General features: G+C 42.0%; 1 long non-coding RNA gene across 3 annotated transcripts in view; it reads left to right on the forward strand.

The window, feature by feature from the left end:
• Positions 1-14,957, forward strand: part of LOC104145544 (uncharacterized) — a 57,667-nt gene extending 42,710 nt beyond the window's left edge. For 2 of the 3 annotated variants that reach the window (XR_011140996.1, XR_694358.2), the window contains 2 exons: positions 5,629-5,714; positions 9,782-12,328. This is a non-coding gene — a long non-coding RNA (uncharacterized lncRNA). Of the gene's footprint in view, positions 1-61; positions 590-5,628; positions 5,715-9,781 lie in introns of those variants that run through there. The other variant, XR_011140995.1, reaches the window with a different exon arrangement.
• The last annotated feature ends 11,452 nt before the right edge of the window (positions 14,958-26,409 follow it).

The raw sequence follows: 26,409 nt of genomic DNA on the forward strand, positions 1-26,409 counted from the left end.
ACAGAAAACAACCGACTGTTGTTGAAACACTGGGAGGGGGCTGGCGGTTCCAGTAATCTGCAGAACATATGTATGCTGCAGCTTCTCCAGCGTGCAGAGCGAAGACGAGAAACTGGAAATAAACAGCCATAGGGAAAGAAGAAAAACCCCATGGTAAAAGAGAAAAGATTTTATACAGCAATAACTCAATCTAATTGCCCAGAGTTGTGACCTGCTCCGAAGACCGGCCCTCTGGATGCAGATTGTCCCGGCTGCGGCCTCTGCCCATGGCACCGCCTGTTTGTACAGGGCCCCAAGCTGCCCCTTGGCCCATTTGTAGGACATAGCAGATATCCTGAGGTCTGTGAGGGCCATCTGAGCAGACGCCCTGTGGTCCTGAGGTAGTAAAGCATTTAAACACATGCTTAAGGGATTTGCTGAACTGGATGCTGTGCTCTGCGCTGGCTCCCTGCACAAGTCTCCTGGCTCGCTAGTCGTTTGGCTCCACCAGTGCTTTATGCCTCAGGATGCTTCAGCATGGGAAAGCTGGGCCTCCTTCTCCTCCACAGCACCCTGACGTGAGAAACGTACATTAGCATTGCCTCAGAAGGTAGGACTTTTTTGTATTATTTTGCAGGCAGCCCTGGGCTTGCTGTCTCCATGCTTGGGGCCCAGCAAGCAGCGCAGGTGGAAAGCCGTGGAGTGTGGGGCTGCGCTTAGGCCTGTAATTTGGAGGTGCTGGTGTGGGAGAGGACACAAGGAGACTGGCCATCCCACCAGCTCTGCTCCAGCACTGCCACCCCCCCATCCATTGCAACCTCCTGCAACAGAGAGTCTTCTACAGGGTTGTTTTCTTTTGTCAGCAATGGCAAAGAGGATAGAAAAAGACTTCACCTGCGTGGTTGTATTTTAAAAACATTTCTGCCTTAATGTTATTAGGTTTGAGTGAATTGTCTTTCCCATGAGAGAACAAGAGGAAGGTTTGAAAGCCTTGGTAAATATGAGATGTAAAGGTTACTGGCTGGCAGAAGACCCTTCCTAAATTTTCCATCTTCAAAAGCACTTAAGTGATTTAGGAGCCTACATCTAGGTGCTTTGTAGAAAGAGCGTATACAGCTCCTAAGTCACTTCTCTTTTCTAAATCGGGCTTACTCCCTCAGATATTTAGGATCTTTTCAAAACGTTACCCTCATTCTGTATTCAACTTCCAATTACAAAATCTTCAGAAATGTTTTGATTCACACAGAGGCTGGGTAGGACACGTTTATTTATTCAGTCCTGCTTTGCTTCATCAAAGAGACCCCAACTGGGAAAAGTCAAAGGGCGCCATTCGTCATGCTTTGCCCAGCCTGAGATGTACTCCCGTGTGCGGTAGCAGTGCTCTGCAGGGAAATACAAACTTCCTATGCTTCACTTCTCTAACCCAGTATGTGGTGGAGTGCACTGACAGAAGCACGGGTCTGACATGCTTTGGAGATGGGCCAGGGGGAAGCGTATTGCCCCACGGATGCAGGACACATGTCCCCCTGCATGTGACTGGTGAGGCCCAATTCCTGTGGGCCTGCGGGAAAGGGGACGTACCTCTGCTAAGCAGTGCGGTTTGAAGGATGCGTGGTGTTTCATGGCAGGCTCGCTGGGGAAGGGGAGCAGGGGGAACTGTAAGCAATGATTAACTGTAGCCATTAAATAGTGAAAGCAGTGACATAACGTTGGGTGCATGAAGGTATCATTTGAACTATCGTAGAAGAACATCAAGCGCCTTGAAAATAACACCATATGTTTGGGAAGTGTGTTTGGGAGGTTTCCAGACCACGAAGCTGCATTTCACTGGTTACCGGTTGGCTCCGCTGGGATGGATGTCACCTCTGCACAGCACCAGCTCGGGCACCAGGCTGGGCCCTGAAGGGAGTGTGATTTCTCCTTTAGGAGTGTGGTTTCAGCGGGGCCCCAGGAATTCTTCTTTCAGGCACCGGGAGCTCCTTCCTGCACATCTTGGAGAGCTGCATAGGAATAATAAGGATAGATTGTGTAGTGATGCCAAAACATCTCCAAAGCCACACATACCAGCAAGCAACTACATGTCAACGTGGAGTTCTATTTTCTCCACAGGAGTCCATAAAAGCAGGTGAATCAATGGTTCACGTGTTGTTGGGCTGTGCCACCACGTGTTTGGGTAGTGTCCCAGGAGGTACCTTGGGAGAACCTTAATTCTGGCGACTGGAGAAGCTGAGCCAACAGATTGATACCATGGGTGTCTCCCTCCCTCCCTCCCCCCCAAAAAAAACAGAAAAACCTAACACCCCTTTAAAACTTACAATGTAATTTCAGGCTGCCATAAAGAAACTTATAAGGAAGTCTGAATTAGCAGAATTATTTTGTTTGGAGGTTTTCCACTAGAACTGAGGAGCTTTGTATGGGGCAAACTCAGGACTTTGGCATCTCTGGTAAGATCAACTCTCAGTTTAGCATTTTAGCTCAAGTAGTGCAAGGGGCAGACATACAGAGTGAGATGCCACAGCTGGGCACTGTTTCTCCCTGCAGTGTTGCTGTTTAGGGGAACAGATCGGGGAGGAAAGAGAAAAATCATGCCTGAAAACAGTGTGAAAATCAGCATTTCTATAAATTCACCTGCAAGGAACAAGCTCTTTTAAGTTCTTTATTTGAAAAATAAATATTTTTCCCTGAAGAGACTTTAAAAGAAAGGTTGAAAGAAAAGAGAAAAGAAAAGAAAAAAGAGAAGAGAAGAGAAGAGAAATCCTGGTGATTCAGTTGAGCAGAGTGCAATGTACTCAGCAAAAATAAGAAAGAAAGGAATGAAAGTGTTAGCAGAGCCTTGATTATTGGTGATGGAGGGGTATTAGCCAAGTTATAATGTATTGTCAAACTAGGTTCTTGTTTTTATAACCTCCCAAGTTCCTTGCACTGAGTCAACATCTAGCCATCTGGGATAGGGGGTGGGGAATAACTTTGTTTAAAAAAAAAGTAAAAATCAGTTAAATTTATGTTTCCATTCTAACGGAAGGAGCATTTAAAAGGAAAACATACCTTTTGGAGTGAAACATTTGTTATTGTTCTTTACAAGTGCATGTTTGAGTTCATGTTTGTTAAATGACTTTTAGTTATTAAATCATGGAGGTTTCCCTTGCTAACATAAAAATAGGTGTGACTGAAAAATTCATAGCAGGAAAATAAAACTGCCTTTCACCCACTTGGACTTCATTTGACTTGGTGAAATATTTGTAAACCCTGGTTGACTTACAAGCACATTTCTTCAGGAAAGGAATATAATTCAGATATTTGTCAAGAAGACAGCTAGAGGCTGTGTAGATAACACCAGGAATTGTGTGTCCACCCAAGAACTAAACTGTTCCCAAGTGGTAGTGTTTACTGACAAGGAAACATAGAACACCTGAATATGAAAGCAAAGAAGAATTTGGCTAACAAGGATGAATTTTCAAGAGCAGATGTAATCTCATTTTCTGACCTACCTCTTTGTGATTCCAAATTCAGTTGTATCTTATTGTTAAGACCCCCTCGGCTTTGATAGGCATAACATGCATATTCCTAAAACGATGGTTACCTCTTGCCTGTGTATTTGCATATGAAAATAATTGTGCTGTGTTTCATGCTACACTGGCACCTGTGCCTGGTCCCACACCGAAGTCCAAGGTAGTAAATGGATAGACATCAAATGGTTTGAGATGACTTTGGATCAGCTCCTAATTATGCATTGGGCTAATGAAAAAATGGATGATATTTCTGAGAGTGACCTTGGTAGCTTTGCCCTACACTGCTCAATGAGGAATGAATAGCAGAAAGTCATGGTAGCAAAACTGTGTCGTCTGAAAGAGATTTCAGGGATGCAGGAGAATCACAGCTGCATCCATGATGAACCTGGAGGACAAGCAAACACTTTGAGCCTGTTTCTCTGTGCTCTCTTTGGAGCAAAGAAGACTGAGGCAAGGGAAAGAGGTAGGGACAAGCGCAAGGATGGAGAATTTGCTTTAACCCTCCGGTTGCACTGATGTTTTTTGAAGGCTGGGAATGATTCTCAACTCCTCTATAGCATGGTAGAGTAGAAATATTCTACTGAAGAACCATCTACAGTATCTAAAAGTAATGTCTTTATATTCCCATTAGTTTCATCCAGGTAACCAAAGGATTTCTCTAGGGTCCTTTATGCTATTGAATTTGTATAATTCTGAACAAAAAAAATGGCTGCTGATAGAGATCTTACATTCTGATTTGCTATCATGTATGTGGGGCAAATTTGCTAACTTGCAAAATTTAGTACATCATAATCAGTTTCTGGATCATTAAAGAGACTTGGCAAACTTCTCCTGTACTTCACAGAATCACAGAATGGTTGAGGTTGGAAGGGACCTCTGGAGAGGTCCCTCCAGAGTCCAACCTCCCTGCTCAAGCAGGGTCCCCCAGAGCATATTTCCCAGGATCACATCCCGACGGGTTTTGAATATCTCCAATATTTCAAACACAAAGGCAGCTCAGGACCCACTTCACCACCACCAGGACCTCCTGCTCCACGGCACCCCACACCACCACGTTTAGGGCGATGATCGCTCCTTTCTGCCTCAGCAAGCGTGAGCTGGTGTACTTGGTCCCGCCCTCTGGCCCAAAACCCAACGCCCGCAGCAGCCGGGACGAGGTTTCGCCCCCAGCACAGATTCCACAGGAGAACATGGAGCTCCCTCTCTGGCTACACACCCCCGAGGCCGAACTCGGGGCCAAAGCCTGGATCTACTGACACCAGTGGGAGTTTTGCCATTGACTTAAATTAAGGTAGTAGTTTTATCTTTGGTTGCTAACAGGGGTGGTTGGGTTTCGGTGCTGTGCAACAGTGTTTTGATGCAAAAGCTGTAAAACGAAGATGGAGATACTTACTTGGTTACAAATCCAGAAAAATAATCTCTCATTTAGAAATGAGGAGTCGAGGCCCTGATCCCACGACATACATTGAAGACTTGCCTTTTCATACGTTACTAGTGCCAGGGGATTTAAAGGAATTATTTACAGGAGTAAAATTAAGCGTGTGCAGGACTACAGGACCCACACCCTAAAGCCCACTCTTGCCTCTAAAACGTAAAATGCCAAGAACAGGGCAGCTGTAAGCAGTAACATTTGAGCTCTCTTACCTTCTTGATCTAGTTGGAGGGATGTGCTGGGCAGCGACTTTCCTTACCTGTGTAGCAAATGCACTGCTCTCTAAAGGTTACTGATGTCAAAAGTGACCTTTTTTTCTCATAGTCCACTCCAGCTCACTGCTTTATCTGCACTGAAGACGCAGTCGTCCCGGGAGTCCCTGGGGGGCGAGATGAGCCCGTGCTTCTTGTTGAAGAGCTTCTGGAAGAGGGTGGGCGGCATGGTGGGGCGCCACGCCGCCGCCACTGGCCCCCGCCGCCGAGGCGCTGGGCTCTGCGCAGCGCCGTCCCCTCGCAGTGGCTAGTTCCGCCAGCCCGACTCCATTCGGTGTCACAGTCATATCAAATATGACTGTATGTATTATAACTTCCGTTATAATACATTTTCTCTGTTTCAAGTTAAACCAGAGAGAGAGCCTTGCCTTTGTGTGTTTTGAAAGATGATTTCTTTCTTCAGGTTTTAAAAGTTATCTTTCTTTTTGTTACACAGAGTAAAAAGAAGACTCTGATGGAACACTGCATTCATAAAACAAAAAAGAAGAAACAAATCACAAAAAAGAAACATTCAAAGACAAGGTATGTCAGTCATTTAATTTTTGTCAGAGTAAAGGTGCTTCTTAAGCAATAGATCCAATTCTGACCCACTAATAAAAAGTGTTTATTCAGCAAGGGTTAATTTTCTCTCATGCACAAGTATCTAATTCATTTAAATCCCTATTGAGCTTTTAGCACACAAATGAAGTGTTAATGGTTTTGTTGGAGCTCTTGGCATTGGGTGAATTTTTCCCATCATAATGTTAACATATTAGACATGTGCAAGGTCTGTCCACCGCACCGTGGCTGGGTCTGTGTGGCAAATACCAGCTCCATAAGGAGCTTTATGGCCCTGACCGGGATGGGACAGTGTGAGTGTCTCTGTAGGCAGCTTCCAGGACCAGGTCCCTGCAAGAAGCTGTGTCCAGAGGGACTAATCCCACTGCCCATGGGGAAGAAAGGTGCTTTCCTGGGAGGAGCGTTATGTTCGCAGGACTGCCTCGCTTCCAGTTCCTGACTTAGCTTGCTCAGAGTTAGTGCAGGATCTTCACCGCAAACTGCATTTTGCTGTGTGGATGTTCTGATTGAAGGCACTTTGTACTTTGTGAATTCCATGAGGAGTTCACAGGTCTTACAGACCTGGGCACACTAAGCGATGCTTGTGAACGTTAAACAAACATGAGCATCTTCACACCCTCTCGGAGGACTCTTTGGTATATCCATATTACTTTTGATACCAATGAAGATGTAATGCAACAAAATATTTTAGGGTGATGACACTCAAGACCAGACTTGCAGTTCTGATGTAGTGATCATACAGATCCAGGGGTAATACTGGGTTTGGGCCTGGTTTTGAACATGTAGTGGCTGTAACTGAAGATGCAACATCAGTGCTTGCATGTGGGATGTGGAGTCCTACTCCTAGATACACTATAGTAATAAAAATACAAGCAGTTATATAAAGATAATTGTGCATATAGGCTTCCTGTTATGAAAAATGACATCTTAAAGCATTATTCAGAAGCTCCATCCCATCTGCTGAAAAAAGAAAGGGGACAGTTATAGTTCATATACAAATGCTAGACTGCTTCTCATTCACACCAGGGCCTCTCTGTACTCTTCTGGCAAGGTAAAAAGGTCTTCATATGGTTGGAAATATACTTTACATCTCAGTAGAGACTTTTTTACAATGCCAAATCGGAATAAAAGGGAGTTGATATAGGTGACGGTCAGACTTACTGTTTGCCTTTCCTTAGTCTGTTCTGATCAGTGCTGCATCAGCTTGTTTTGAAACTTTCAGCCTATGGACTGGAAATAGTCTTTGTTTTGGGCTGTTCTTTTTTTGGAAGGAAATGTTAATGTTTCCAAAACAGAGAGATTCTCAGAGGGTGATGGAGCAGCATAGCGCTTATCTTACATGATGCCCTTTAAAAATTTGAAACCATATATTTACAGTGGCTATGCTTATCAAATATCTATTGGTTGGGAAATTTTTACTGGCACAGCTGCCATACAGGCATGGCAAGTTTTTAAAGAATATGTAAAAATGTTAACATATCTCCTGATCTGTGAAATCGATAGAAATATTTATTTTGGTCAAGCTTTCAGTTCCTAAAGCACACTTAACAAAACAATTGCTATAAGTTAAATAATTAAGATTAAAAGGATAATTTTCCCTGAGAGTTTTAGAGTAGGTTTGATGTTCATTGCATACCATCCACTTGCATACTGAATAAACTGGGTTTTGCCTGAAAACCTATCCAAAAGTTTACCCCGCATTTAATTCTCAGCAGCCATACTACATGTAGGAAAATAAAGGTAAATGAAAGAGCATACCAATTACATGCCTATATGTATTAACTTTTTTAAGGTAAATGCCTTTTTGATCAGACAGTCTTGTGTTTACAGCTAAGCATCCATCAAAACTTTGTTTGTTTTCAAATGTTTTGTCTTCAGTATTAACTTGAAAGAATATGAATCATGCAGAGGTCAAAAAGTGAAGTCATTTTCCTAACATGGAATATTTTACCATAGGAATCATAGACCACTTATCCTCAGTAATATGAAAATCTTCTCATTGCCCTTAGGCTGTTGTGTTGTGAAAGGCTGCAGTGTAACATGCACCTCCTGCTTCCTGGTTTCTCCTTGCATGGGGCCATCTAAAATAGCTTTTCCAAAGAGTCCTTGAAAATTTGGAATACTAACCTTTTCCTGTCACAGTTCTCCAGAGTCACTAATTATCTGTCTCCTTTGCAATTCTCTGTTCCTCCTCTTTTATTGATGAATTATCAGTGTGTTTGGCAATAAATGTGTAGCCTAACTCCTACCTGACATTCTAGTATTTTTGTTAGTGGAAAGAAAAGGCATGATGCTCTGGAGAGGGAGGAAAAAAATAAGGAATAGAAAAATGCAGTATGCATATATTTCAACTGTCTGCTGTTCAATGAAAATGAACACTCTGTTAACTGAAGTGGGCAAACGTTCTTGGATTATATAAAGTCGAAACCTGTTAGAAACAAAACCGGCAGCAAGCAGCCCGACAGTAAACTATGCCATTGATGTTGAGGAGGATGCGTCTAGCTTGCTTTCTCCAAAAACTAACCACTGCAGAGTGTTATACTGTTTTAGCCACTGCAGACTTGTCTAGCCATAGGCTTATCATAGAAATGCTCCTATTTGCACTTCAAACTGTACCTTTTTCTGAAATAACTTTTATGTTACTGGAGGCACTTATGCCCAGATCCATCATGTTTCTTAAATGATCAACATCTCTACACCTGACCTTAAGTTCCTAGTTTTGGGAATAGAACAAAGAAATCTTTGTTAAAGACCTAAGTTCCTTATGCAGTGAACGGGGAGGAATCAGTGCCTAAGAATGGGATAAATTATTGCAAAATCATGTCTGCAAATGCCAGTAATGAAAATTGCAAAGAACTACCAAAAAAAAAAAAGAAAAAAAAAGAAAAGAAAAATACGTATTAAATGGAAAACAGAGACACTTTGTAGACATATCCAGAAGGCTTATGTTTTGTAACAGACTTGATTGGGAAGTACCTGAATCGCTGTCACTGAGATCTTTCAAGAAGAGATTAGAGAGAACCTGTGAAGGACAGTCTGGGCATACTGGAGCTTGATTCAGAACAAGGCAACGCATACTTGGTGGGATGAAATCATAGAAATGCCGAGTTGGAAAAAATTTCAGAAGATTAACTAGTCCTGATACAGACATATTTATAAAACATTTACAGTAAGGATTGGAGCTAGCCATTTTTTGAACGTGCGAATATTGAGAACAGTTGATTGATTCAAAATAGTTGCCATGTATATGAAACCAAACTTTGATCTTTTTTTTTTTTCCTAAGCTAAAAGACTATAAAATACCATTTGTGTATTTCTTCTCTGGCTGGTAGACACTGTGCTGTAGCTGGTAGTGTGACTTTTGGTGCCTCTAAATAGAGGAGGAGAATGCTCTGAAATATTCTGAACTATTATATAAACAAAAAATATTAACATGCGCTTAAATTCTTTCCCAAGGTTACATATACAATAATATAATTGCAGGCTAAACTGTCCTTAGCTATTTGCTTCTGGACAAAATGTCACGTTGCATCACTTCTGGATTTAGTGTATTTATTTTTTTCTGCTGTACACTTCAGATGAGTTCCACATGTACTCCAGATTTAACAAATTCATCGTTAGTATCTTATTATCACTTGAAATTACTTCACAGTTAGGTCAGATCCAGAATTTTCACTTGTTTTTCATAGCATGGATCACATTTTAATAGAGAGTGTCTTGTGTATATCTCCTCTTCCCATTCTGCAGTTGTGAAACACCCTTGTGGTGTGGATGGCTATTATATACATGGAAAAGTAAAGTTAGGAAACTATTTCATGCAATTTTAGCTTCATAACAGTTTAATAGCTGGGAATAAGAAGCGCCAGCTCTGTATGACTGGCCAAATCTCCACTGTGGGTCATTTTTGAGAACATCTGACAATATCATTTTATAGTATTTCACTTGTTAGTTGCCTGTCTCTGTTCATTCTTTGTTGTATCTTTCTTAAGGATTCTGCCTTCCTTGAGTTCTCTTTTTCTCTCTGCTGACAGGACAGAAGCTAGAAATCAGCGTGGGAGGTCGCTCTCTGCAAGTCACAAGTTACTGGGGTACGTGAGTCCAGGGACAGCAAGAGAGGGACCAGAGGCCAGATAAAGGCTTTTCTGAGCAGGAAATTGGAAGAAGGTCTGTCAATATTCTTCACGAAACCTGCTTTCTGGCAGAGAATTGCGTTTTCAACCAAACACCTATTTCCAAGAAAACTGTCTGCTGGAAAATATCAGTATTCCACAAAAAAATGGACTGCCAAAAAAAAAAAGTTTTGATGTGGATATACTCCTCTATTGCCTCGTGGTTGTTGTAGTTAGGTTGCTTCTCAACCGCGCGGACGTCCCTGACTGACAGCTCAGCTTGTACCCCTGCTGGTGCTGCAGCCCCCGCCTGCACCCTCAGGAGAGGTACTGGTGAGGGGAGATGAGGGGCATCGCGGGAGGGGGAGTCTCCTTGGGCACTGCCTCTGCTGGCGCAGCCACGGGCTGTTGGGGTACAGCTCCCACACCCCCGGAGGATTTCCAGAAACGCGCAGGGCTTTATCGCTTCCTTGCCAGAAAGTTTCCTTTATTGGGTTTCTCTCCATTTCAACGAAAAATAGGAGACTCCCTCCTTGCCAGCTTAGAACCATTTTCTGATCGCTTGTCACTGCTTGATAACATATGCAAGCCAGGCTTAACTATACCTTTTAATAAGTCAGTTTTGCTAGGGATCTTTGTATGCGCGTTTATTACCTGTCTCTTTTTTTTCTAATATAAAGAGTGCTGCCTGTTCATTGTTTCTAATTAGAGAGACTCTTCGAGGCGACCTCAAGGAATTAAAATGACTAAATTTGCTTTGTCTGGTCACTAGTGCTATTTAGATCATAATACAGAGGTGTACATTACCAATCCAAAAAGAGTGATGTGTTGCATAATTGCAACAACAGGAATTGAGTAAGCTCTGCTAGATGTGTTAGTGCATTTATATTTGCACACATACTTAAAACAGCTACTGTACCCCACATGTCTGTCCTATCAGCTTGCTTTTTCATTCTGACCAAAGCGCCCCTTGATGCCCACAACCCAAGTATGGTGTGTAGCTCTGGTCTCCACAGATCAAGAAGGACGTAGTGAAGTTAGAAAAGATGCAGAGAAAGGCAACTGAAATCATTAAATGATGGCATGATTAGGGATGATTAAGGGAGGGAGACTAAAACATCTAGGACTCTTCAGTTTGGAGAGAAGAGAGCAGAGGGGGATATGATCAAAGTTAAAAAAATTCTGAAGGCAGTGGGTAAGATGAATGCAGAACTGTTTTGTCACCAAATCCTGCAATCTGAGACATGCAGGCGTTCAGTGAAATTCACAGGAGATTGATTTAAGAGGCTATAGAAAATACTTCTTTTCACAGCAGGCACTCTGTGACAGGGACCAGACAGCATCAGCAGATTCAAAAAGGGATTTAGCTAATCCGTGGACAACAGGTCCATAAATGGATACCAAAGGACTCGGCAAACGTGAACCCTGATAGTGATGGTTGCTGGGGTATATGAGAAGAATGACCTGCAGAAGACAGCCAGGCTCGAGCGCTCCCCTGCATAGCATCTCCTTCTGCTGCTGTAGGCCTAGACAGGTGGCTGGTCTGACTCCACAGGGCATTTCTCGTGCCCGTGTGTTGCTAACGCCCTCAGAAGCCCTGGAGCTCTCCAGAGTGCCTTGTACCAAGGAGGTCCTGATGCCAGGTCTGTCTGCCAGCTCTGCTTCTGCATGTAGCACCTCGGACCACAATCACTTCACTGCCAAGTTAGGCAACTGTCATGGTAATATAGTTCACAGACATACAATTTAGTTTAAATATAGAACATTCTGGGCATTGGCTAAAAATATGCCATTTTGACCAATGCATTACAGAGATTGTCATGGGGATGTCTGCTTTCTCAGTCTTTCATAAAACCCTTACAGAAGCTAAAAGCAATCGGTCACTCAGAGGAGTGATGTGAGGAAGAAAAGTGTCCTGTACCTCAGGTGTTTTTAAATTAAATTTAATGTACCGAAATTAGGAGAGGAGGTGGTATCGTGGGGCAGAAGGTTCTTAGAGAATCAAACCCCCTGAAAATCTCTCAGCACTAACATGGAGACACAAATCTGGTCTCTCAATGGTTACTCACCAGTTCTGAAAAAGCATAGAATTTTTTTCCAGATTCAAATTAGACAAAACAATGTGCGCTCAGTGACACACTGGACCTCAGTTTTATGGCAAGAACCTCCAGTTTCTTTGGCAGTCCAAAGCAGAGTTCTGCAGCGCACTGAAAGGTATGTGGCAACTTCGTAAGCATTCCCAAGCTCTGGAATATACTGAGCACAGTGTTACTTGATTACAGATATTAAATACATTGAAATTGCTCCTTGTGTTATTCCTTGAATGAGACTTGATCTGGGGTTTTGGCATGGTGAAGATGGAAAGAGCTTGAGACAGAGAAGGGAGGATCTTCCATATACGTTCAAGCAGAAGGATTTGGAAGAGGGCTTCAGGGATTTAATGTATAGTCCTTATGGCTCTCCCAGTGAGAAACATAAAACAAACATTAAACTCTCCCTACTTTTCCCCTATTTTCTATGTGCGCTTGTTTTGTTTGCCAAGTGGTGACTGGAATGGGGCTACACTGCTTGCAGGAACCATAGGATGTAGCTACAGCACGCCGTGCTGGCTCCGGGTGAGCTGGTAGGGGGTGAAGTGCTGCACAGAAATGCGAGATTTGGTCCCAGGCACATCAGCCCAGCTGGGGCTATTCTGCCGTGGGTTCCAGACTGCGCTTTTCTGAGAACACTACAGTGCATGAGGTAGCTATTCATTGAAATGGTTTCTGGTCTATTTTTACGGAGATGGGTACTCAGAATGACAAAAATATATTGGAAGCTGAAATCAATGTTGGAGTGGTTTTCCTTTCTCTTTGGGACCAAATGTTATTTTTAGATGATTACCATTGTATCGGCCAGTGCAGTTCCAGAGCAAAGAAGCTTCAAATTTGAACATGCATAAGTATTGCAACCTTCCTGCCAAATAACATAATGCAAGCTATAGTCATTGCCATCAACAGTTTATATGAACTCTTTAAAGACAGATGTTGGGATCTGTCACTAGAGACAAGACTGTATCCAGAATGAATGTACTTCTTGGGTCTAGTTAGAAGCTGGGTCAAAAATACCCCTTCCCCACAGTCAAATAAGGAGGGAATGAAGATAAAGGTAACTCTGACTTCCAAACTAAGTAATGCTTTACTTCCATTTTATAATAAGGCTATATTTTATAAAGCAGATTATGGAGACAAAGGTAGACAGGAATAACGGTTCAGAAGTGCAAATGAAAGTGTTTGCAGTGGAAGAGTGACTGGATAATGTCCATCTCATGGTAGTTCAAGAACTGGCACAGGAAATTGCAAGTCTGGTCGCAAGGGTTTTTATGACTGGGGGATAGGGCATGTAACACCTTCTGTTGAAGGAACGGAAAAAAAAATCTGGGCAGCTCATTAGTATCACCTCAGTAGTATGCAAGGATTTAGAACAAGTCTTAAGGGAGAGAATAGAGATAGAAAGGCACATAGAAAATAGGGAAAAAAGGCAGCAGGAGTTTATCAAATGTAAAATGTACCAGACTTAACTGATATCTCTCTTTGACAAGATCATTTCTTTTCCAAGCAAGTAAAGCGTAGAGATTTCATGCAGCAGGGCTTCAGTGCTATTGAGCTGTGTGGGAGACTGTGAAATAACCTGAACGAGATGGGGATTTATAGGAGGACTGTCAAGTGGTAAGGAACAGGTTAATGAAGAGACAACGGTGCTGCAGCCTGAAAGGGCAAGGGTTCAGCTGGAGGGAAGAGTGGTGGCATTCCTCATGGGCCATCTGGAAAGTGTTTGATTTAATAGTTTCATTGATAACTTTGTCATCAGAAGGCACAGTGTGCTAAAAACATGGGTTGATGAAACAAACTGGGAGTCACTGTCTGTAGAGGGAAGGACTGGAATATCATCCCGGAGGAAATGGATGGACCTTCAGGGTGGAGTGGCAGAAATGAGACAAAAGGTAGCCACAAAATGGCAAGGTGAAGGATATAAAGATTGGTAAGAATTTGGTACAAATTTTTTGAATAAGCTGTGCCATCTTAACGTAATCTCCTGTGCTGAGTAAAGTTTACTTAATGCTTGCATTATTCTAGTCTTTAATTAGGTGTTCACAAGCTATTTTTCCATAGCATCTCACCAAATCCCCTGCATAGGGATGGAGCTACTCCCGACATGAATCAGGCCGTTTGTTCTAGGAGGCACCTATCTGCTGCAGAAGTGAAAAAATACAGACTGAATGAAGGGGAATACAGAAAGAGAATGGTTAATGCATATTAAGACAGCTGAATATCTCCCTCAGCAACCGGCTTTTTCTTTCTGTGTCTGCAATGGCACTGTTACTTCAACCAAACTTTTCCATTAAAAAAAAAAGTAAAAAAGACCATGAGGATTTTTCAAAAATATTTACAAAATTTTGGAAAAATTGAATCAGTATTTGGGAATGTTTTGATTGGCAAGAAAAAGCTTTGGCTATTCTACTGCTTGTTAAAAAGACAGATTTTTTTTTTTAATGAAAATTTCCAGATGTTTGGAGGACAGCTTAATAAAAAATGGTAAATATATTTAAATACAGAAAATTACAATAGAGTGTTCTAAATCCATCAACTTACTGGGTCAATATCGTATTCTTAATACTTAAATACTTAAATGAAGTTGTACTTTTTTTTGATCTAAAGAGAATGATGATAAAGTATTGTATGCTTTCACCTCTATATTCTCAGCTCTAACACAGAAGGTTTTTAAAGCTCATTCATTATTATAAATGGTTGTTCAGGCAATATTTTCAAATCAGCTTCTTTCTCCATTATTTTGCACCAGGTTGTTGCTTTAGAAATATCATGAATGTTAAGATAAACGGATTTTGGCTTTCTTTGCACTAACTATTGAAAGTTAGTGTTAGCTTGGGGAACATATTTTTCAGAAGTGCTGGAGTTAGGGGATATTTTGCATGTTCTTGTGGTTAAAGCATAGAAATAGGGAGACAGGAGATGCGGGATTTGTTTTTTTCTGTAATCACTGGTGAATTGCTTAGAGAAAGTTTTTAAACTTAGGTCACTCTAATTAAACTCATCATTCCAAATTTATGTGTCAGACTATGTGGCATACATTTCAGAGGCCCCAAGCAGCCAGTTTATATTGGCTCTGGGAACGTACACACCAGTTTCAAAAAACAGATTTAGGTGCTTAACGTTAGGCATCTGACTTTGGAAAAAAAAAATTGCTTTTAATCTGTCTTGTCTTAGTTTCCCTGTTAATGTGAGATCCCAAGATGCAAACCAAGATTATCTTCATGTTTTCCTTTGCCTTTATTAAGGAAAAATTCTTGCTGGCTTCTAATCAGTGGAGATTTGGACAGAGCAAGGACTGAGAATAGAATGATTAAGCCTTTATCGAAATCTCACTTGCTTCTTCATGACTTCCAGAACTCTTCTAAATCACTCAGATTCACCTCCAGCACCAAGAATTAATCATCTGCTGACAGAGTAAAAAGCTATTAGTTTTTATAGGATTTTTTTCCTTGAAATTCCACTGCTGGTTGACTCTTTCTGAGAGTTGATGTTGAAACTGAGAATAAATTCTGTTTCAACATTTTCATATTTCTTGCAGTCACTGCCAGGAAAACACTTGAATCTTATGCAATAATGTTTTGGACTCTTTTCAGTGTTTGTCATGATAATAATGACACTAGAAGGATCTTAGCTCCAAATATACGTTTTGAGTTCTGGAGGCAATCGACATAGATAGTTGTATCCCCGTAAGTCTGAAACATCAAAAGCAGTCTCAAAATCATTTTCTCAGAAGCCCACTCATGGCACTTGGCCAGGTGGACTGGGTAGTTATATATATCTATCTGACCATACAGCTGCCTCCAGGTACTGGAAGCAGCCTTGTGGGCTGCAAAAGCGAACCAGCAAGTGGAGAAATGAGCCCATGGGGGGCTCTGCTCCACGGCAGTGAGGCTGCTGCCTCTCCCCAGCCTGATCGGGGCAATATTTGTGCAGGTTTGTGTACCTCAGCTGGCGTCCTGGCGGTGCGAGTGTCCCCTGGCCGTTTCTTTGTGCCAGGGAACGTTCTGGTGCAAATACAAGCTCTTCCTACCTGCCCTGCTCCTGGGAAATTTCAGAGGTTAAGGTGCAGAGGCTTTTTTAATGTGCCCCTCTGTATCTTTTCAAACAATATCTAAACATCTGATTGTTTTTATTTTAATATAGTTTTGAAAATATGCTGTATGAGCATTACAAATGTCATAGTTCACCTTCTCTTTTCTAGTTTTTAGGGAACACTGTGTACTACTTGTTTTCAAGAAGTTGTAATGATTTTCACCTGAATCAGGGAACTGTGTTGATGACTTTTCATTCCAGAAGGAGGTGGTGTTGTCTAATGCCTGGAACATTATAGAGTTATCAGCTCGTTTATGGCCCCTCTCTGTCACCGGCTCTATGACCGGCGGCACTGTAACTAAGCTATTTCTGCGTCATTTTTACTGTTTGTGAAAGAAGGTAAAACTATCGACCTCATGGGATGTTGTAAAGCTTTAATGGTTCAAAAGTATTTTGAAATTATCAGGTAAATGACAGCGAATAAAAACCCAGACAGTTATTAGAATTTACTAATTCTCTTCTGATGCAAGATGTCAGGTCACTCTAAATTGTCCATTCTACCTTTTTCTTTAGCAGCTTAAGTGTGTTAGTGGGGAGAAGCAGGAATAGTTCATGTAAACAACAAAAAAACCCAGCCTGGAAGTGAAAAGAAACTGTACTTCGGTGACACAGGAACAGAATGACTCAGTAATTAGTTCTTGGAAGACAGCATTTTCATAGGGAAAGTGAGTGGATCAATTTACAGGGCAATCTCAGTTACAAAATAATCCCCAAATTACTTAACGTATTAACAATTTTTCTTTTCTTTTAGATATACAAGGCAAAAGCCTCAAAATTACTCAGGCAGCAGGATCTTTTTTTAACAAATCAAAACAATCCAAACCAAAATTGCTTCTTCCGCATTGAATGCCTAGCTCCATAGACTCTCACCTTTCTCTCTGACCTCAGGGTTACTGCTCAGAAATTAGAATGAGAATGAGAATGAAACTTGATATGTTCTTTGTCTTCAAACTCATAGAATTGTTGTACCCAAAGGATTCAGTGCTTTGTGATTTATGACTTCTCTACTTTATTATGAAGAAATGTTAAACATCTTTATTTAATATGTTATATCTCGCGTTATCCAAGTTTGGCTGCTGATTGCAATGTCCTTACCCTTTATTCCCTGGAAGAGAGATAACTTACTACATTATCAGTTTTGCAATGCTATACCTTGTTTGTACAATTGCAAGGTTTTCCTGTTGTCTGGGTAACCATACCATCTGAGAGACATTACCCTGCTTTGTAGCCTGCAGATTCTTCTGAATCGTTTCATATGTTAAGAAAATTGTTTTATTTTGTTAAAAAGAAAAGCAACTCAAGCTCAATTTAGACTAATCTCACGCCATAGGAAGTGCCTACTTCTCCATCCAGAGGGGCTTTGGTTGCAGTTCCATTAACATCAAGAAAAATCCCTGTTCGTGTTGAAAGACAGTAAGTGATAAAGTGCTGTTGGGGTGTGTGTGATAGTATCAAGCTGGACAATATTTTTAATAGATAATACTGAAACATGAGACAAACCTACCCGAAAAAAAAGGCAAAATAATTTAAACTGAAGCTTTGTTTAAGCCAAAGAGAAGACACTGAGCCAGGAATCAAACAAGTTTGTGCCCTGTTTTGCCCTTTGCCTGGAAATCATGTTCCACTCCAAGTCAACAATTTAGCCAGGAAGTAAAACAACGTATTTCTTAGGAGATACTGAGTGAAACTGTAAGTGCTGAAGCTGATTGACTGCAGGAGCTCAGAGTTGCTTCTTTAAGCCTTGTCTTTACTTTATCAGCGTTAATTCGTAATGCAAAGCTCACTAGTAATGAGAAGATTTGCTGCTCTGTCATACCACTTCCTTTCCATTTTCTTTCAATTTTCATTTGGCTCCTAGAGTAAATTTGAGTACTTTGAGAAGCCTGGGGTGAAAATAAAAACTCACCAGGACAGCCCTATACTGCCGAATCAGAACTTTGTTCTTCCAAGACAGCTGTAACATTCATTTGGCTCTCACGAAGAGAAAGGGACAAATTACGCTGGGGTAGCAGAGCCTAGGAGCGTGGAAGTGGGGAGCACCAGCTGTGTGGCACGTGTGGCCTCTCCACACTCTTTGACCTCATGGAAACCTGTTTTTTTGTGTGCCTGGCAGGTGTCACTTCCTACAAGAAGGGGAAAAAATTGCCTGACTAGAGAGAGGAACTAAAGAGCCTGAGAGCATATGGGCTCTATGCAGTCTCTCAGCCTGAACTCTGGAGGGGATGTGTAAGTTTGAGTCTTCACAGTTGATTTCTGCAGATTCCACACCAAACAAAATTCCTGTTGGTTAGAAATTGGAAGTCTACAATGTCTGCTTCATTTCGCTTACTGTGAATAAAGAGACTATTGCTTTTCAAGAGTGTGACACATTGTCATCCCAATGTGGTAAAACATGCTCTTACTTCTCTCAGGAGGATGTAAAAAACTCCAGTGATCTAAAAAGCCACAAGGTAAGAAGCAGCATTAAAATGAAAGGATGAAAACAACTGATTATTGCAAAATCTCTTTTTGTTTAATTTAGAAAAACTGTTTAAGAGCCAGAAGGTGCAGCAGCAGTAGTACTGCAGGATTAGATTTCAAGAATAGACATTTTTACAAATTTACAGTAACTTTCAGCATGTGCTTTTGTCCCATTGGAACTGCAGCTGATATATGTGTTCTGTTGAACAGGGATGGGATTATACACATTCTTTAAATTAAGCACTCTTTAAATTAAGCACATCCTTAAGTGCTTAGCTAAATCAGGGTCTTAGTGAGCTGGATACAATGAAAAGAAGTACTCAAATCCAAGGATGTGAAAACAGGCTGGGAATTCTAAAAACAAATCTGGAATTAGGGTGCAACAAATTACAACTCCTTTGAAAAAAACATGCAAAGATCAAGACAAACACCAATGTGGCTTCACAAGGGACTGTTCAAAAAATCTAAGGTTAAGAAATGAACTGTTCTGGAACTGGAAAACAGAGGGGGCAGCTACACAAGAACATTCTCTAAGTTACCGCTAGCAGGAAAAAATGAGAGTTAAAAGCCATAATAGTTGAAGCTAGGCAAAGAGATTTCGGGAGGAAGAGGGGAGTTTACAAGTATATCCCAGGCAAAAGTATAATAGCCTGATAATCACTGAGAGGATAATAAGCTAAAATCAAAACCCCCAAAATGCAAATACTCATATCTTTTTGAAACTATGTTAGCATACACGTAAGAGTATCAAATAATTAAAACAGAAAAAATATATCTCAAAAGTAAGAGTGCTTAAAAATCATCCAATGGAAGTGAGTGCATCTGACAATATCCAGAGAATTAGCTACTAAACTCTCAAAGAAACAGACAGTGGAGAAAACCATAGATTAAAAAAAACAAAGAATATGGAGGTACCATATCTAAGCAAGGGAATCCTGACCATTTCATCTAAGAAATGTCACTCCTGTTACATAAGGGCTTACTCACTAAAACAAATGCTCAGATCCGCCAAGTGTAAAGCATATGCTTGAGAGTACATCTGCAGGACCAGCTCCTGCAGTCACCCGAAGCCACCTGCTTGTGCTCCCAGGAGGCTGTTGGTGCACAGTGAGACCTAGCTCACAGCACTGTGTCACTGTGTCAGGCCACCTATACCATTGGCAGAAAAGAAGGATGAAATTGCCGGTGTCTCTATGACAGCATCTCAGGATGCTAAGGGAGAAGCTTGATCTGATTTGCTTTTTTTTGCTTTAGGTGCAAGGCAAACCGTCTAGATACTGGAACCAAGTAAGTGCCACAGACTAGCATTATAACGAAAGAAAGGGAAAGTCAGACGTGCTTAGGTTTGAGAACAGCCTCTCAAAAAAACACTGATGACATTAGTGCAAATCAGCTTGCTTGGGAGACTTCTGCCAAATAGTGATTGGCCACATTAATTCATGGCTAACTCTGCTGACAAGAATTCAATAGCACGGGAATTAATTTGAGCAAGGGTCTGCGCTGAGGGCCTCTGAATGCTGATCAATCCATCTTTTTGTGCCTAAGATCTCTATTATTAATGGTTAGAGAAAAAGTAGGTTATAAAGGAGACTTTAATGGCAAAAGTGATGCTTACCATTCCAGAGACAGCATGCAGTGAGATTTAAAGGATGGAGAAATATGAGGCCAGCTCATGTTTTTGCTGTTTCCTTTACCTAGAATATAGCTGACAGGTAGAGAGTAAAGTGTAACTTAGCTGCTCAGACGCCTTGAAGGTACTCAGTAATTTTCATCAGTGTTTCCAAGGCCAATAGTGTCTTAGAGGAGATGGTAGCAATCTAGCTAGATGGGATATATTGGGAAATATTCTTATAGGTTCAGGTTTTGGAGGCCAAAAAGCAAAGACAACACTCAGTAATGATGTGCTGTAAAATATCTTATTTGGGGGCTTCCTCAAAACAGCTCCAGCTTAGTGAGTTACTTGACTGTTCCTGGTTAAAATAAGCATTCCTTCAACAATATCCCCAGTGCAATGTGGTTGTCTTCCCTTCCTATTATCTATCGCTTGCCCCCCACACCTCCTTCCCTTCAGTCCTTCGCTGCCACTTCTCAGTGGCAGGACTCATCAAGCTTGCCTGTTAATGATGTTGCTGCTCTCTGCTCTTCTTCCTCGCACTGAGTAAACCTTCCCGCAACAGGCGAGCGGACTTCTCTAGCAGACTTCTCCATTATACTGGCTCAACCCTTACCACTGGAAAAAGAAGAAAAGCCGACTGTTTATACTGTGGACAAGGGCTGAAGTTATTTAATTCCTAAAATATGTTTTGAAGTTTGGAGATTCTGAAACAGCTTCCCTGCCCTGCGTCGCAGGAGTCCCTGGAGACTGATACAGCCTTGGAAGAATGCTGTTCTGCCTAATGCAGTTACAGCTAGGTAATGAATCACAAGTCACAATGATGAAATGGTTTTTATTTCTGCTTTGAGTATGTGTTGGTGGACCTCTTGCTTTAGTATTAATGTCCTAACTCCCAAAGTCTTCTAGAGTGTCCTTGAGATCCTACAGTGAATTCTGCCAGGGTTTTCTGCCTTCTTTCGTGTGAACATCAGTGAGAGCATCTCCCAGATTGAAAAAAATACACGGGGATCAACTGGAAGAGAAAAACTTGCAATGTATATCCTACAGCCACCAAAACAACAATAAAAATACGTAGTCTCTGTATATCTTAGATACTCATCATTTTGATAGAAATACATCCCCTAATTTCTTTTGCTTGCTGCATTCTGCAAGATGTGTTCAGTCGTAGCTGCACAAACACGGACGCATACACACACCAACTGTAACTGGTAGCTAGAAACTGTTGTGCAAGCTTGCTGAGGACACAGGGATAGCACCAGGACATGGTCCAGGGGAGCTCAAGGTGGCTGAGGCAGGAGAAGCCTGGCTGTGGCAGGGGCTGGGGTGCCACCAAAAGACACAACTGCATGAAAATGGGCTGGACAACAGCGGAGGGAATGAGGAACGGGTGAAAGAGTGCAACTGCCCTGCCGATCTCCAAGACATCAACACTTCTGAGCTCAGTATTTCTCTTCTGCCAGCAAATGTCTGGGGAAATCACTAGTAAAAAGCCTGACCCTTTCCCTGGAGAGCTCATGTCTGAAAGGATGACAGCTTCTGTCACCCACCTTGGTAGCTCCTGAGGCTGAGCCCTGGCCATGGGATGAAAGTTGCAGCCTTGCTAATGATCTGTGGGGGTGTCATTATGCTCAGAGCTTCACTGACGTCTCACTGTTCATGTATAGGAGGGTGGCAATGTTGCAGACAGTGAAGATCAACGTGTTTGCTAGCACTGCTCATTAAGTAGTGCCATCCATGCTGTGTGTTGAGACAGAGAAAAATGTACTGTATAACAATGGGATTCAGGGCCCTGAAAGATTTACGTGCAAGAGCTAAATTTAAGCAGCATGGATGATTTTAATTCTGGACTTTCCTAACAGTATTTTTGGAAAACCTTAATAATATTCTTTGACCAGAGATTTCTATGCATAATTTCCTGGTTTTACTTCTCCCACAACCCTCTTCCCCCAGGCTGCTTGTCCAGAGCTATTTCCTCCTGGACTCGCCCCAGCTCTCCCCATCTGCATTTAGATGAGGCGGCTCCCTCCTTCCTGACTCTGGAGTCCAGCAGAGGGAAGCACCAAAAAGCACAGCAGAAAACAGCATTCTGGCCCTTCCTCCGGGTGCAGGTACGTGAGAAGGCTTTGCAAAGTAAGATCTTCCCCGCTACAGACTGGCTGCACCCAGTGCAGGCGGTGTTGCTGTGGATGTGCAAGGTGAACCTGTAAGAAGCTGTCGTACATGTGTGAACTGTCATTTTTCAGAGGTTTCTAATCAGCTTTTGTTCTTAGCCCTTTGTCTCTATCTATGCCTCCTCCTAGGACCTGTCTGGGCCATCTGCTCAAAGGCATCATCACCCGTTTTGAGCGGGCCTCCTTTCCAGCGCCGACTGCATTGTTGGTATTGTCATTATTGAGTAATTAAACCTCAGGCAGACTAACAGCATGGAAGCTTTCAGCCTGGGCAGTGATAAGCAACTAAAAGCAGGTAATACAAGGAAGTGTCAAGTAAACGCAGTAATAGGCAGTGTCACCCGTCGCACCTATCACTACCATTGGTGGGGCTGGAACTGACTGCTGAGAAACCTTTGCGTCAAAAAAGTTACTTTAAATAGTTTTCCTTAGCAAACAGAGAGATCATTAGAGCAATGCTAGCGTAATAACACTAGGATAATCTTGAAAAGCTTGCTGGAGTCAATCTGGGGAGCTTGTCTGGTCTGTAACTTGGTGTGTTTCCTGGCTGCCCTCTGTTTCCCCTGGGCATATAGTAGTCCCATGGGGTTGCTGAAGATACCCAAAGGAATGGTTTTTCTCAGCAAATAATCTGCTGCCCAAGGGTGAAGAGTAGCAAGGTAACCTGAAATAAGTATTTGTGAAGAAGTACATTGTGCTGTGATATGATTTTCCTGAAAAAAAAAGTAAAAAGAACAGAGGGGGAGAGATATCAATTGGGGTAGGTTTGAATACTGTTTTTGTATATATTTAAAGAAGCAAACAATAACATCTTTAACGCTTTCTAGTGACAGCTAATCTATAGCAACACTGGAAAACTGCTAAACCAGTGAGTAAACAATTTACTGGGCACAGCTGAATTCTCTCTCTTGGGAGGAAAGGCTGAGAGAGCTGGGACTCTTCTGCCTGGAGAAGACAAGACTGAGAGGCGATCTCATCAATGCGTGCAAGTATCTGAAGGGAGGGTGTCCAGAGGATGGGGCCAGACTCTTCTCCGTGGTGCCCAGCGACAGGACGAGAGGCAACGGGCACAAACTGAAACACAGGCAGTTCTGCCTGAACATGAGGAAAAACTTCTTTGCTGTGAGGGTGACAGAGCACTGGAACGGGTTGCCCAGAGAGGTTGTGGAGTCTCCTTCCCCGGAGATATTCAAAACCCGCCTGGATGTGATCCTGGGCAATATGCTCTAGGTGACCCTGCATGAGCAGGGGCGTTGGACTAGATGATCTCCAGAGGTCCCTTCCAACCTCAACCATTCTGTGATTCTGTGATTTTGTGAATATTTTTACCTATCTCCTTAAAACAGCAGAATCACAGGGCCCTTGTGGCCCTGTTTGCAGTAATTTGTTCACATACTAAACAATCTCCCTCCCTCCCTCGCATATACACATGTGCTTTCTTTTTTAACATTTAGTGTGATGTCTCAAGGCGTGGTATTAATTTCTATGTTCAAAAAACAGTGTACTTCAAGTGCTGTTAAATAATCAAGAGGGTGCCAAAGCAAACAGAGAAAAGAATGGTGGTTATACCTGATTTGCAGTGCTAGAAGTGATATGCCGGATGGTAGCCATATTTATTTATGCCATGCCTTCTGTTACACTTTTATGAATTGATGCGCTGGGGGTGATAACTTCATTACAGATATGTCCAAAATATTATGAAGCGGGAAAAGATGAGTTGGAGCAGGAACACTGTGTAGCTTGTCTCTCTCTTAGATATGAGTAGATTATTTTAGCTGAAAATATGTTGACTTAAGGAAATAGGGTTCTCTTGTAAAATAGCAGTAAATGAAGATATGTCATGTTTCTCAAGGGGGATGTTCTTACTGTTTAAGTTAATAGAGGAGGAAGGCCTGTAAATGTTTGAATAGCCGGATGCTGCTAGGTATACAGATTCAGGCCCCTTTTGGTAGCGTACCATGAAGCATGCTGCTTCTCTGAACTTTAATTTCAGCATCACCAGTCAGTCCTTTTAGGACTGGCAGGAACCTGACTTGAGGAAATGGCAGAAGAATGATGTAAAACGTCTAGGAATCCCCAAACCGACAGCACAGCAACTGCAGCGTACCGCAGTGTAGCACAGAGCGAGAAGCAGCCAGCCCCTCTCTCTGTGAGTCTCTGTTTCAGTCTCACCCTGCGTCTTGCGCAGGTGATTAGCGTATTCAGTTCACGTCCCATTACTGCACTGTAAATGGCCTCTGTTTCTCTGCTGCAGCACTCAGTCACCTATGAAATGCGGTTCCTGGAACCCTTCAAATATAACCTTAGGTTTTATACATTGCTGAGAGGTTTACGAGGCTGCCTTTCCTGAACCAGTGACCTGCTGCAAAGTGATTTCTCCAAAAATTGCACATTATTTCCATAAATATAACTTCTCTTACAGATTTCGGAGCTTTGCTATTTATCCGTTTCAGCATATCTTGAAATAATTTGATATCTCATAAACGGCACTAAGGAAAATCTCCGTGTCATGAATTAGGAATAATTTAGAGGCTGATTCAGCAGGCACACTGAAAATTGTCTTAGCTATGAGTTTTACAAACATAGGGACTTTAATTTTCGGCTTTTAGTAGTGTATTTAAATGTGATGTATCTATCTCCAGGAGCCAAAGCAAAGCTCTTGTTGTCACTGGCTTTCTCCCTCACTTAATTCCCCCTTTCACTTTGATCTATACTGGATACCACTGTGCTTCCTCCTTCCCATCATACATGAGGACTGCAGAAGTCTTGCATAGACTTCATTAAATAATTCCTGACAGGCAAAACAGCACGGCTTGCCAATTACTATCGAGGAACTGAGACACTTGCACGAAAAATAAATGGGATCTTGGTGCTAAATAGTTGCAGAGTTGGTCCAAGAGATTTTAGATCAGGCCCTGGCTGCTAGGCATTTGCAAAAGCCTCATGAGGAGCCAGCATGAGTCTGTAGGCTCCTGTGTGCTTTGAAATCTGATGCTAAGAAACTTATCCAAGCTCCAAGATTAACACTCCAAACAGGACGCCATTCTTCTTTTAACTTTTCACGGACATTGTGGTCATATTTGGGTTTTTATTTGTTTGGGGTTTTAGTTGGTTTTATCTTGCTCTGTCTTAAAAATTGTCAGCTTAGTAAGTAATTAATTCACTCAGCATGAGCGGATTTTATAGTGATATAAGTATTAACAAGATTTTTTCTGCCAAGATTGTGGTGGTGTTGGTTGCTGTATAACTCTCAGAGTGAACGTGTGTGTTGTACCAAACTTAAAAAATGGGGTCTAAAGTAAACTTTTTGATTCGTGTAAAGGCATCTAGAAAGTCTGTTTTTCAGACATACTGGTACTTACCAAGTACCTGTCACACAGAAAGACATATTTGTCATTTGAAAATCATGCACATGTTTTTGAGGTTACCAGCTTACTTCGTCATGCACTTGTGGGAAGAGATTGACCTGTGTGGGTGCAGTATTTCACTCTTACTGTATGCTCATTATTAGTGCCAGTGAGGTGCGCAACCCTTCCTAAAAGACTAGGAGAAAGGTGACATCCTACACCCTGGGACAAGAACGCAGAACGTACCTAGGAGTATCTGGAAGGAAAGCAGCAGCTTAGAAGTGAAAATAATGATAAAAACATCTAAGTGACAACATCTTGTGGGCAATATTAAGAAACAATTTAAAATGAGACAAAACACTGATTTTTTTTTTTTTACACAAGACAATGCACATGTTAAAGCTTTTCTCCTGTAGTCCATTTCCAGTGAGCAGTTGAACTCTCAGGAAAAAAAAAAAAAAGTTATACAGAGATTTTGACATTGTTATGACCAATTTATTTTTATTGACCTAGTTACAAGTGCAGTGCGAAAATGCTAAAAGCGATGGCTGAAGCTTATCGCAGGGACCTTTTCAGCCACTTTGCTGGTGACCAGAAAGGCAGCGCAAGGTAAACCGAGGCTGAGTCCGCTTCGCTGAGCATGAGCGTGGGCTGAGCACACCTCCGAAATCTCTGTCAGGGCACCCCATCGCCGTTTGCCACACCTGGGCTTTTGAAACGTGCTGCTGGGCTGCTTTTCGCCCCCGACTCGCCAAAAATGCACAGCTAGTCCCTA

The sequence above is a fragment of the Struthio camelus genome, chromosome 4, assembly GCF_040807025.1.
Source record: "Struthio camelus isolate bStrCam1 chromosome 4, bStrCam1.hap1, whole genome shotgun sequence".
Classification (NCBI taxonomy): Eukaryota; Metazoa; Chordata; class Aves; order Struthioniformes; family Struthionidae; genus Struthio; species Struthio camelus.